General features: G+C 42.0%; 1 protein-coding gene across 2 annotated transcripts in view; it reads left to right on the plus strand.

Moving 5' to 3' along the window:
- The window catches only part of FipoQ (F-box/LRR-repeat protein FipoQ), a 201,714-nt gene that overhangs the window by 74,322 nt on the left and 112,383 nt on the right, over positions 1 to 15,009 (plus strand). The gene's annotated exons all lie outside the window — the stretch shown is intronic.

Genomic DNA, 15,009 nt, shown 5'->3' on the forward strand with positions numbered 1-15,009 from the left:
TATGCACAGATGAAGCGCAGTTCACACGGGAAGACATTACCAATTTTCACAATCAGCATTTTTGTGCAGAGGAAAATCCGCATGCTGTTCTTCCATCTCCCTCAATGTGTGGGCCACTGTCATTGCTGATCAGTTAGTTGGATACCATGTTCTTGCAAACAGACTTATGGGGCAGTTGTATAAAATATTTCTGGAAAACAGCATACTGGACATTTCACTGATCATTCGTCAACAGGCTTACTTCATGCATGATGGCGTACCTGCACACTTCAGTCATACTGTTTGCTGGTACTTGGATCGATTTTTTCTGATCGATGGATAGGTAGAAGTGGGCCAGTTGCCTGGCCTTCACAATCACCTGATCTGAATCATCGATTTCTACCCGAGGGGCCATTTGAAATCAATGGTGTATTCGTATATGATGCCTGATATGGGAATCCTGCAGAGAATCGAATTGTATCAGGTTGTCAGGTTGTAGGCTTCATACTCCGGGAATCTGGTATTGTCTTCGCAGGGCCATGTGACAGCGATGTGAGGCCTGTATTCACGCAGTAGGCTGATATTTTGAACATTTTCTGTAGAGAAATGGGAAACGGTATGCACCATAGATAAACGTTCATAACGTAGGAACCAAGCATTTCCAGACCCAGGTTATGGATGACTTTTTGATTGTTTATGTATAGGGAATGCATTCCCTTATTTTTTAAACACCCTGTGTACTGCACAATTAAAAAGATAAGATTATAACTTCTGATTTAATAACGTAATTCGACTGTGGAGGAGGGCCAGATAAGCTTCTCTTAGGCGTATAGGGTAGGGAAAGAGGTAAAATGTTTGAGAGCCACTGCTTAAATGTTTGTCCTTACCACTCACACTACACTTACCATGGCGGACACCACCCATCCTCACTGCCTTGAAAGTAATCAATTTCCGCGGTGCAGAATACGCTATACAGTGGACGCTCTCTTAACCGGTCCACCCGAAAAAAGTATTTTCCCATGATGACGAACGTCCACCCTGCCCCCGTTAGCGGACAAGATGCAATTTCTTTCATATCGGTTACAATAGCGGATGCCGTTTTTAGTCAATTCAAAATATGATTGAAAAAACATTTTAAATGAAGTTAACCTTGCTCTTGTATGGCAAAGACTGACTTCATGAGGGAGAAACAGAAGTTGTAACTTGAAGTAACAATGGGAAACGAGTTATAAATATTTTGGAGGGATTGCAGAAAAGGATAGGAAGATTTGACACAGAATTAGATAATCTGAAATTAATGTAATTTATTTCTGATATTCAGAATAAGGTGGGCCTTTTATTACAATAATTGTCGTTATAGACCCAACTGCTTACTTACCTAAATCTAGTCCCAGAGCTATGATGACCCCTTTGGGCCGATGACCTTGGATGTTAGGCCCATTTAAACAACAAGCATTATCATCACACATCATGACGACCCACAATGTTCCAAGTCTCTTACGCTATACAGTAACAAACACAGTAACTCGAACGAGCTATAGCTAACATTACTTGGCGGGCGCTCGACCGCATGGGACACATATTGTGTCTATTTGAGTCTTGGCATTCGCACGTCTCTGTCACAGGATTACCAGATCACTGGAAAAGAACGAGAAGTCTAGCATTTACAATAAACGGTAACCATAAAATATATTTAAAAGTTATAGAACTCTCTATCAGCTCGGCAGTCGCAGCCTGTAATTTACACATTGAACAGAACTTTTAATCCCGCTGTCTTCTCATCAATGCGGTCACGGTTCGAATCCCAGCCAATGCATGTGAATTTATGAAATGGAAAGTTATTTTAATTTAGTTAGGATTCTACGTAAAACTGGAGACATATGGTGGTGGTGATTATTGTTTTAAGAGGATGTACAAATGGGTAAACATCCTCTATTACTGTTAACACTAATAAAAAAGGCAAGAGGTCCGACACTTCGAAAAATGAAGGTATCGGTAAAAGAAAGACAAGAACCGGGAAGGACGTGACAATGAAAGACTCCCTAAGCGTCGGAAGCCTAATAACCGGCAGGGTCGGAAGAGAATAAGAGTTGACCAAGGGAGGTCAGACAGGATAGATGGCAACGAGGAGCCCGGCACAAGTAAGTGATAGCAATGGCCCCATGGTTGCCAACCCACGCTCCCAAGTTGAAAGCCCTGATTCAAAACTGGAAGTCCCGTAGCTGTGATCACAATATCCATAGTCAGGTATACGTGCAAGCTTGCTTTGGAACTGATAAATTTAAAATATAAAATATTTCGTAGCTCATTGTTGATCACCATCATCACCTTATTGCTGAGTGGTAATGGTGGCGATTATTGTTTTAAGCGGAGGTAGGCCTACAACTGGTCAACCATCCTCTGTTAACACTAATCAGAGGGAAACAATGAAATGGGTCCGACACTTCGAAAGTTGAAGGTGTTAGCCAAAGAAAGATAAGGGTGACGAAGGGCGTGAAAATGAAAGACTGCCTACAGCTCGAATGCTCTAATGCTGTCGGGGTCGGAAAAGAATAAGAGTTGACCAAGGGAGGTCAAGACAGGGTAGATGAAACTGAAGAGCCTCGCACAAGTAAGTGGAAGCAATGCCAAAACTCAGCTAAGGCCCCGTGGTCGCCAACCCACGCTCCCAAGTTGACAACCCTCGGGGTGACACCTTTTAGTCACCTCTTGTAACAGGCAGGGGATACCGTGGATGTTGTCCCACCGCCCCGACCCACATGGAGTCCTTATTGTTGATACGGTGATATTCGTCATAGTAATTCCGCTTCATTTAACTTGTAGCTATAGCCATTTGATTATTATTTATTTATTTACGTTTTTAACTGCTCTCCTTGCATACAGAATTTCTTTTTTTAATTTGCTTTACGTCGCACCGATACAGATAGGTCTTATGGCAATGATGGGATAGGAAAGGCCTAAGAGTGTGAAGGAAGCGGCCATGGCCTAAATTAAGGTACTTGCCTGGTGTGACAATGGGAAACCACGGAAAACCATCTTCAGGGCTGCCGACAGTGGGGTTCGAACTCGCTATCTCCCGGTTGCAAACTCACAGCTGCGCAGCCCTAACCGCACGGCCAACTCGCCCGGTATACAGAATTTCTATGCGACCAGAATCTAATTCAGTTATGAAATAAGGAGAATATTTTGGAGGAATTACAAAAAGAAGGAGAGAAAGAATTGACTCAAAATTAGATCCTCTGAAACGAACACAAGAAGTATTTAAACAGGGTGTCTGAGTGTCAGAATTTCGTTCTTTACTTAAGCCTAAGTTGTGATTTACATAGATTAGTTAATAACAAGAAAAAATAGAACTAACGTTATGTAGAAGAGGAAGCCTTGTAAGACTTGGCTGTTCCTATCTCTTGATAGGTACATCTGTATCTGGGGAAGAGACCAGAGCAGGACGTAGCTTTCACTATATAGAGCGAGTCTCAGGAATGGGCGGTGCTATTCAGAATATGACTAATGTTGTGAAAGCTGTTACCCACAGGGTTAGGACTTCGTAATGCGCCAGCATTGGTTTGAACGGGTTCCCTCTAACCACATACATTTCGGTGGTGCCATTTAAGAATCCAGGAATAATGACTTAAAAACAACGACGAACTCAAGATAGTCATACATCCTGTTTTATTGACGTATTTTGAAGGTGGTTTGAACGGAATAGTTCTGTTTAATGGTGTGTCCTGGCAGTTCCGTTCTGATAGTGACGCGTTGGTATGAATAAAAATCACAATTTTCGCGTTTCATATTGAAATGGACGTAGGCCTACGCATATTACGAAGGTTGATCAAATATAAACGGGATTTTTGTTCCTGAACATCAACAGTCGGCAGGACTGGCCCCGCGCTTCTGCTATCAAATACAGTAGAGACAATACGGGACACTTCCGGATTTAGCCTTGTTAAAATGGGAGACAAGTCGCAAGTGCCTTGATCTGAAAATTCGCGCTAAATTCAAATATCAATGGAAATGTATATACGGAAATGGATAAATAAATTACGTCTAGAAATAAAGTGTTACTAGGATATTAACTTCAAAGTTGCTAAAGCAATTCTGGATAAATGAATGAAGAATTATTTAACAGGTTATTATTTAAAGACTGAAATTAGACATATATTCAAGATGTGAAATGGACTGCTGTGAGAGGGCTTGATCTTTCATTTATGCATTACGTTTTTAGCTTTAGAATTCTTGCCTGAACGTTCACGACTAGATTTCTTTCTCATTCAAAAACATTGTATCATCATATTAAAACACTTGTCAATCAAAATATCGGCACATTCCTTACACACATGCTTCAATGAATTTACATTTAAGAGCTGGACAATTTTCCTTTTAACTTGAATCCTACTAACAGAAAGAAAATCTATAAATTTAGCCTCAAAAGCATTCAAACTTTCCCTATAAACAATACTTGCCATAATGCGATTACATTAGGGTAAAGCACATTTGCATCATCATATTGTTTCAACAAAATATGTACATTTCTTAAATCACTCATATTTTCTTCAGTGCTTGACAACGTATTACGGCATTCCAAACGGGGTAACTTGGAACACAACCAGCCACACTCATATGCATGTGTATATTCCTGAATTAAATCAAACCCACAGATCACACCTACAACAACACATCGGTATTGAAGGTTAACTGCTGCACTATACAATAAAATATGCGTATTATATTTAAAGCCAGTTAAAATATGGGTCGAGCAGGTCAGAAGATTATGAAGTACTATAAAAATCTCTTTGTCACTGGAAGAATATATATGCAGACACAATATTACTTACATTTTCTTGTCACGAGGGAAACGGAAGAAAGACCGCACATTCTTCTCTACTTCATAGTTACTGCAGCCAAACACAGCACATACCTTTTCCCTCATGTTGAGAGAAGATATCAAGGAGTGACACACGCCACTATTTAATTATGTCAACTCACTGAAAACGCATAAAGAACACCAGAAACTTCACACACAAATACACGTGCTCTTATGACAGAATCAGTAGTTCTCAGGTCAATCCGCTAGAGAGTGTTCTAACAGCTGTCCTTCGATATCTCGCAGAGTGTCGCGTATTGTCTCTACTGTATTTGCTTTAATTCAGATGAACTCGATTTTCGACTTGCTACTTGCGAGAATCTTCGCTTTCATTTTGATTGATGAAAAAGGTAGCTGTATTATTTTTTAATAAGTCTATTGTTATTTTTCTGCTAGTGAATATCGTGACTTTCCGCGAGATATTTTCCTTAAATATAATTGTTTCAATTGATTCAAGTGCTTTCAGAACAGCCAACTGTTCTGCTTGATTATTCGATTTTTTTATCCAGTTTAAAATTTAACTGTCGTGTAAGTTTATTTTCCAAAAACATTGCTACTCCTAAACCAACTCCGATGTCACTTTTGTTTCCATCATGTATGTATGTATGTATGTATGTATGTATGTATGTATGTATGTATGTATGTATGTATGTATGTATGTATGCATGTATGTATGTATGTATGTATGTACTGCACCTGTCCCAGGCCCGACAGAGTGCTGAAAATAAAATCTAACTTCACAAACATATCACTGGATGGAAATCTTATGGATGAAGAACTTCGGAAAGTGAAACGCAGGCATCAAAGTCCCATCCTCCCTGCTTTCAACTAGCACAACGGCTACGCTCGAGAGCATACGGATCAATGATCTTGTTCGTTACATTAAAGTGGGCAATTAATCTAAATATATTTAAAGTAGGACACTATAGTAAAGAAAAAATATGCTAATCCACTAAATGGTAAGAATCGATTGTCCCCAATTCAAAAGCACACTTTTAATTACTGAGAGAGTCATATGAAAATATTTTCACACAGGAAATGCCGTATTATTGTTTGCGTGGAAATTTTAAAGTATATAACACGGAACTTTATCATATGGGTAATGCCGTTAATGTCTTTATCAGTTTATTGATCACTCCGGAATCTCATTCTGGCATTCCCAAATCAAATCAATAAAACTACATTATACAGTTTCATTATTAATCGACAGGGATCAGTCCCTTCACCTTAACATTGATACCACGTGGGTATCCACTATATTATTACATGTTTGTTTGTCCAACCCTTGTCCCGTTTCCCTACGGGGTCGGGTATGAGGTGAGATGAATTTGTCTTGGCGGTTTTTTATGACCGGATGCCCTTCCTGACGTCAACCTCATCAGAGGAGTTAATGAGAGATGAAATGAATGACGTGATATATGATAGTAGGGAGAGGGTGAAACCCGGTGCCGGCACATAGCCTACTCCTGTCGAATAGCACCAAGGGGTCTGCTCAAGGCTTAACGTCCCCATCCGACGGACGAATCACCATCAACAGCGTCATATGCCCTCACTCCATATGAGCACTGCGGAGAGGTTTGGAATTTAATCCAGGCTTTTGGCACGCAATCTAGTGATTAGAAATTGTATACCACCACCTCCCCTACCCTGCCGGCCAACATTCTGATGGTGAAAATTTTTTCGACCAACGGGACTCGAACCGGCTAACCTCGGTGTTAGACCGTTTTTAGACTTCAGCGCCTTAACGATCATGGCCACCAGGCGGGCTACTATATTATTACATAACAACACAAATTAAATGGAAAAGATGGCCTTCATGTGAGAAAACAGTAATATTTTACATCATCGTCATTGGGTTGACACAACGATAAAAGTTCATTCTCGCATAACTATCTAGTCTTGAAAATCATGCCGTGCTTGTCGCTAATACGGTCTACATTATCACATTAAATACCATCACACTGCCGAATATACGTGTTCCTAGGGGTAATAACTTAAGTTATTCTAATATTTACAAAAGCGGACACATGACGTTGGTTAGCCTGTAACTCCACAGAAATCAACATACATTAACACAATACAAAGCGCATATTACGATGGAGCCTTATCCATGTAAATGCATAATATACAATACACCAACTTTAATGCTCTCCGAAAATCTGTGACCCCTTCCAGGTCTCCTGGCGTCGATCCAGGGACATCGATGCCAATCAGGTATAGAACCACCCTATTTTGAGTTCGACGTGCTATCTGAAAATCCCTACTACGATCTTATTTAAATATATTAATTGGAGGAGTACATCACCTATCGGCTCAATGAAAACACAGAGTATTGCAATAATAACAAATTATTGACAAGTGAATATTCAGTGCAGTGTGGAATGGGAAAACGTTTTATGCGGTTTGTGCAGACGGCCGACAGATATTTAACGGGACAAGCAGATAAAGGTCTAGCACGCTCTCCCTCTTGTCATTCCTTCAGAGGTCATTAATCACTCACTTCGAGGACAGCATTGGCTCCCAACACAGCTGAGTAGATACATACAATTTCATGCGGACACAAACACGTAATTCTTAATTCAATTATCTCGTGTTATCTGGGCATATGACCATTAATGGACACTGTTCAAATATCATTTTACCTCAATGCCTCAGCCAACTTCAATATTGGTTTATCTCTTATTATTATTATTATTTTATTATTATTAGTATTAAATCTATCGCCTTGCACATTTCCTCACACATGGTTTACCCTCCATTTTTCACACACATGTACCTAGTATCAACGTTATTCACACATTGAGATGATCCTAACGACAGAGGCGTAACATAAAACATATCACTCACTCGCGTATTTATCTAAGGTCATTGGTTCGCACTTCGAGTCAACTTTCCTTTCTCCACTCGTCAGCATCCTTAAACTAAAAGGGGAGTAACTGCATTCATGCATTAAAGTTGTGAGGCATTTGAACAATCTATATTCGAAAACTTGAGAAGATCCATATCAGCTGATTGAAATTGGAAAGTTTATGAAGTCTACCAAATTATCTACGTATACCCTTACGAATGCTTCACACAAACACGTAACAAACTATGGGACCTTATGCACTAGTTCATGCAAATTCACGGAATAACTTTGTGATTAACCAATAATCACAGAAGACTAGAAAAATAAAACTAATAAAGGAAACTTTACCCCCATTGAACTCGCATATTGCGTCACCTACACGTTATGAAAAAATCAAAATGCTTGTTGCTAGATTTTATTTACAAAGTTAAATTTTACATCCTAATGCGACACGGCTGATTTTCATGCTAAGATATCATGGGAATGTACTTATCATTTTGATGTGTAACCTGCTGTCATCTGGCGGTACCCATATGGATTTAGTTATCCATAACTGCCGTCTCGCTAACAGAGAGTAGGTTTATCTCGTTCCATGTTGACTCCATGATGTCTTGGTCTGCTACCTCCAGCTGCTGAACGATCCGCACTGTCTTCATACAGCAATTTCGCAGGCACACAGGCGCGATCTCGGTGTGGTAAATTCTGGGTTCGAAGAACACTCACATACATGCGAACAAAATTAAGAATCGGTTACTTGAAGCACTGTTTATATGACTTCAAATAATATGACAATGATAGATCCATTCATAGACTCGAAATGGACTACCCAAGTAGCGATTACTGTCTCTGAAGACACCTACTCAATTCCCGTTCGTTATAGAGAGACATTTTCACTGATTTGTTTGCTCCTACGGGAGCGTCACTATTCATTTATATTACACTTTCCTGGTTAATCTGACGACGTTTATTATCATGTTGGTTGCCTCTGACAACTGCACGTACGTTAATTTCAGTACAATAACTACTGGTTCTCTGTCTTCAGTAACTCACTACGTCATGAAGATTTTTAGCAGTGTTACCCATTCTTTATAAACATATTCATTTAGCCTGCAATAATACTACTTGTCTGCATTCCCTTATTGAATACTGAGATTGGTATTTCACACATCCACACACCGCAACTATAACTTCACACAAAGAAACTGTAACTGCACTATGACTGCGTGTCGGCCTGACGTAGAGTAAGCCTCTGGCTGGCACAATACCGAATATACTGAGTATCGAGGGTTCTAGAGGTTGGTCTTTTATGGAGGACGCGGGTCGTCAGCTATGGAGAGGGAAACTACTCCTACATTGGAAAAATCGCTCCGCTAATAATTGTCTCTGGGGGTCGAATAGATATTCATTTAATAGATCTTAACGTCCTCTATTTACTGATCTATTTTGGTTTAAATCGCATCACAGGTTTACTGATAATCTCTAAAGCGTCATCGTGCATTTTGGCGCGCGTGGGAGGGGGGTATGGGGACTCCCCTATCTGCACTGACATAAGTACTAAAACCATCTGGCTTTCTTCAACGCACGTCTGGCTAAAGTGCGTAATTAAGAATGCGCTCGATAAGTAATTCATCATCTTACATTATCAAATACTACAAATTATGCTGAGTTCATTGATTCCTTACTTGTAAATTTCTTAGGGCCTGTACTACGACTGTCAGGTAAACAGCCAGATACGTAGGCTGCAGTTTTGCAAACTAGAAGTTAAATATTTTCTTGCGTACTACCAACGGATTTTAACGACGGTATTGTAATGCGGAAGATCTAGTAACATTTTTATTGGGTTGGTAATAAGGTTACTGAAAATATAGTGAAATTTAGCGCGGTGGTATACGTGTACCCTGGTGTTTTCGTTTGCTTAGCTCTATTCCTTTTGAAATTGTATTAATAGAATACAATATCAGACTCTTAGTAAGCTATGTGGAAGTTCATGTCAAAAACAAAATTAGGACTGAAATATACACATACGAAGAAATGTTAAAATTAATTAACTGTATATCATCATCATCATCATCATCATCATCATCATCATCATCTATTTACCCTCCAGGTTCGGTTTTTCCCTCGGACTTAGCGAGGGATCCCACCTCTACCGCCTCAAGGGCAGTGTCCTGGAGCTTCAGACTCTTGGTCGGGAGATACAACTGGGGAGTATGACCAGTACCTCGCCCAGGCGGCCTCACCTGCTATGCTGAACAGGGGCCTTGTGGAGGGATGGGAAGATTGGAAGGGATAGGCAAGGAAGAGGGAAGGAAGCGGCCGTGGCCTTAAGTTAGGTACCATCCCGGCATTCGCCTGGAGGAGAAGTGGGAAACCACGGAAAACCACTTCTAGGATGGCTGAGGTGGGAATCGAACCCACCTCTACTCAGTTGACCTCCCGAGGCTGAGTGGACCCCGTTCCAGCCCTCGTACCACTTTTCAAATTTCATGGCAGAGCCGGGAATCGAACCCAGGCCTCCGGGGGTGGCAGCTAATCACGCTAACCACTACACCACAGAGGCGGACAATTAACTGTATAACGGAACTGAAACTGTTATAGAATATAAAAACACTGAAAATGTAACCTGGACGCAAAAGTTAAGATTGAGGTTATGTATCGTTTTTTGTCTAGTACTATTTACGAGGATGCGCGTTACGGCGAAAGTAAAGTTTATATTCGTGATTAATGCCACTGATCCATCGTAGGATCATTAATTTTATTATTAATTCAATTTATTGTTTGCTCATTGAATAAGTAGTTAAGTTAGTTCCTTTCTTTTCAATGCAATGTGAGAATAGTAACTGGTAAGCATTTATCTCCCTTCAGTGTAAATACTTTTGTAGCAAGTTGTTATGAAGTAAAAGAAATATAACCTCCTTAACATTCTCATTCGACGGACGAATTGCCATGAACAACGTCGTATACCTTTACTCCACATGTGCGTCGCGGATAGATTTGGAATAGAACCCACGCTTTTGACATGCATTTTAATGATTAGGAAATGTGTACTATCACCTTTCGTACCCTACCGACTATCATTTAGAAGGTTAAAAAAATGTTAGACTACTGGGACTAGAACCCACGAAAAAGTGCATAGCAGCAAAACGATGTTACCCTAACGACCACGTCTATCCATGACGCTTCCTATTCACTGCTTGTGTGCTACTCATATAGCCAGTAGCAACAACGTACTAGCTTGGGAAATCTAAGAATTCTCTGATAGCTGGACAGGAAGCATGACATACTTTATAAATATATACATATATTTCATTGTAACAACTTAATTTAGCACAGCATTATGCAGATGTAGATTCCTCTTCATGTGTAGCCATCTTGATTCTTTACAGTAGCGTCCCCGATAGGAGCGAAGTCCCAGATAAGAGCGTTAACAGCCTCTCCAACTTCGGCATAGCTATACTCGAGAATATTTTCCCAGATTGCACATAAACGAAAGTCGTAGTAAGCGTTTTCAACCGAACTTCCAGATAAATGTCCAAACTGCCAAATAAATTTATACCGCACTTTTATCTGACTGTCGTAGTACAGGCCCTTAGACTTGTGACGAATTATTATTATTATTATTATTATTATTATTATTATTATTATTATTATTATTATTATTATTATTATTATTATGTCCGCCTCTGTGGTGTAGTGGTTAGCGTGATTAGCTGCCACCCCCGGAGGCCCGGGTTCGATTCCCGGCTCTGCCACGAAATTTGAAAAGTGGTACGAGGGCTGGAACGGGGTCCACTCAGCCTCCGAAGGTCAACTGAGTAGAGGTGGGTTCGATTCCCACCTCAGCCATCCTGGAAGTGGTTTTCCGTGGTTTCCCACTTCTCCTCCAGGCGAATGCCGGGATGGTACCTAACTTAAGGCCACGGCCGCTTCCTTCCCTCTTCCTTGCCTATCCCTTCCAATCTTCCCATTCTCAAGTTAGAACCCTGTAAACTTAACTCCGCCTCCTGACCTAGGCATCAGTTGAGCTTAGCGTCCCATCTCGCGCTCGCTTCCACAGTAGAAAGAGCGCAATTCCAACGCCACGCTGTACTGAGAGAGTTCTCCCTCTCTTTACGCGTACTTACAGCTTCTGCCTCCGAGCTCGCGCAGCGTCGTTCGTATCCCGAACCGAAAACAAAATGCTGTTCCTACCAAATATTTCATAGAATGATGCGGAAAACGGCACATATGTCTTTCCGGGCTTCATGACATGTCTTTTAGCATGGTATTGAACGGTTTCATGCATGTACGTATGCAGTCTAAAGAACATGTAAACCATAATCAGTAATTGTCTAAAAATCAGATTGTTGGTTAATTTCTACTGCAAACTACTGTACGCGGTGTTTGCTGTTTTTGTAGGTTGCTTGTCAAGTGGTTCAGGGTTCGCCCATGTCCTGCGATGTCTCAGTTATTTCACTTCTATGGTGCGAGTACCTTTACTGTACCCGGTCAAATATAGATAAAATATCTCAAATCCCTTTTTGAAAGCGGCGAAAAAAAAGAAGGCAATATTGTATTTACAGCTGAAAGTCATTTTGCACACATTAAGCCTGTTCGAGTTTCATTCTTGCTTCTCGTAAACCTTCAATAGCTATGAAAAACATTTGGCACGTAAACACGAGTACTAATATACAGTCATTAGACAATTAGGAATTAAACAATCGGTGGGGGCAGTAGACCACATCGACGGTATCCCCTGCCTGTCCTAAGAGGCGACTGAAAAGGGGATCAGTGGCTTTGAACTTCTTAAATTTCTGGCAGTACCGGTAATCAAACCCGGGCGTCCGTGGACGGCAGCTAGTAGTGCTAACCGTTACGCTGCGGAGACGGACTATCTACATAGGCCTATTATATTTCCCACATTCAAAATCTCCACTCCAATTTATTCGTCTACTAAAGGCATTCCTCGCCATATCTCCGCTGACACCTCGGAACATACCACTTAATCTAGCAGCTCGTCTCCTTTCTCCCAAGTCTTCCCAGCCCAAACTTTGCAACATTTTCGTACCGCTACTCTTTTGTCGCAAATCACCCAGAACAAATCGAGCTGCTTTCCTTTGAATTCTTTTACAGTTCTTGAATCAAGTAATCCTGTTGAGGGTCCCTTACACTGGAACCATACTCTAGTTGGAGTCTTACCAGTGACTTATATGCCCTCTCCTTTGCATCCTTAATACAACCCCTAAACACCCTCATAACCTTGTGCAGAGATCTGTACCCTTTACAAGGCTAGGACTTGTAAATTTCCTAAAGATGTAGTACGTCGGGAAGAATGGATTCGCACTATTCCAGGAACCATCTAGGGATCAGATGACTGGTCGACTTTTTTCTGTACAAAAATACATAACATAAGAACGGAAAACAATACGAATATGTACTTCATCATCATCATCATCATCATCTGTTTACCCTCCAGGGTCGGCTTTTCCCTCGGACACAGCGAAGGATCCCACCTCTACCGCCTCAAGGGCAGTGGCCTGGAGCTTCAGACTCTTGGTCGGGGATACAACTGGGGAGAATGACCAGTACCTCGCCCAGGCGGCCTCACCTGCTATGCTGAACAGGGGTCTTGTGGAGAGATGGGAAGATTGGAAGGGATAGGCAAGGAAGAGGGAAGGAAGCGACCGTGGCCTTATGTTAGGTACCATCCCGGCATTCGCCTGGAGGAGAAGTAGGAAACCACGGAAAACCACTTCCAGGATGGCTGAGGTGGGAATCGAACCCACCTCTACTCAGTTGACCTCCCGAGGCTGAGTGGACCCCGTTCCAGCCCTCATACCACTTTTCAAATTTCGTGGCAGAGCCGGGAATCGAACCCGGGCCTCCGGGGGTGGCAGCTAATCACGCTAACCACTACACCACAGAGGCGGACTCGAATATGTACTTGAAGCGGTTTATTGTGACACTCCAGTATCATCCAAAAAATATTCCTGGTTGAAAGCTTGCTGGATTGAATACTGTAAGTGTGTGAAAATAGAAAGGGGAAAAGAAGAAAAGAGAAGGCTAGGAAAAGGAAACAACAAGCCATGGTTAAAGGCAGTTACTGGAAGTCCGACACCTTGGCCAAATTGTCAGCGTTTCGGTCTTCGTTAAGTCTTCTGGCTCGGGGACGAGGTATTTGCATTTGTCCTAATACCCTTCTCTTCATGTACACAAGCCAACGGCCGTAGCCGTGTTGAAACACCGGATCCCGTGAGATCTCCGAAGTTAAGCAACATTGGGCGTGGTCAGGAGTTGGATGGGTTGCCACGCGCTGTTGGTGGGGGGTAAGGGAATGGAGGAGCGGAAATGAACTGGCCACCCTACCGCACGTAAACTCCGGCACAGGAACACCTCTGCGGAGGTTCGGACCTGCCTTCGGGCAGAATAACCCTTACCTACTCATGTACACACGACACGTCACGCTACCAGTCACCACAAAAATACTCAACAGTTGAACGGGCTACATCCCTCCATGTAAGGAAGGCCATCCGGCCGAACACTGAGTTAAATCGCACTAAGTGCCGATCCCAAGAAAATGGGAAAATGGTCAAGACGAAGAAGAAGCAATACGAACTGACACTAATGTCGAAGTACGGCTTCTTCGATAAGCCTTCAGTCGAGAGGTTTATGAGTGTCCATGTTTTTCGTATAAAAACACAGCCGTCTGTAGTACAAGGCCACGGCGGGAGAAGTTGGCAAAGTCGTAGTGACGTGTAATTTTTAATGGCCAGCTCCCGCCCGCTCGCGCCATTCACTTTAATGCAGTAACTGAGTGATCGTAGCTTGTAAGTTCAACATGATATACAGTATGGCCAAAAATATGGCTTCAGATTGAGATAGCTAAATCAAATTCAGGGAACTCAATCGTAAAAATTACCAGTAGGCGTGTTGAAACACCGGATCCCGTGAGATCTCCGAAGTTAAGCAACATTGGGCGTGGTCAAGATTTGGATGGGTTGCCACGCGCTGTTCGTGGGGGTAAGGGAATGGAGGAGCGGAAAGGGACTGGCCACCCTACCGCACGTAAACTCCGGCTCAGGCACACCTGTGCAGAGGTTCGGACCTGCCTTCGGGTAGAATACACCCTTACCTTACCTTTACCCAGTGCGGCATGGGCTCATCAGTTGGATACCACACCTTCCCAAACACTGGCAGGCTAGCACGCCGGTAGCGACATCATCATCATCATCATCATCCGATCGTTATTTCACTCTCCCAGATTGGGAGCGGGCCACCAATCCTACTAGGGACTCTTTGGCCGGGGAGTAGGTTGGTTTTGGGTGTTTTGTTTGTTATTGGA

Source organism: Anabrus simplex, chromosome 7 (assembly GCF_040414725.1).
Source record: "Anabrus simplex isolate iqAnaSimp1 chromosome 7, ASM4041472v1, whole genome shotgun sequence".
Lineage (NCBI taxonomy): Eukaryota > Metazoa > Arthropoda > Insecta > Orthoptera > Tettigoniidae > Anabrus > Anabrus simplex.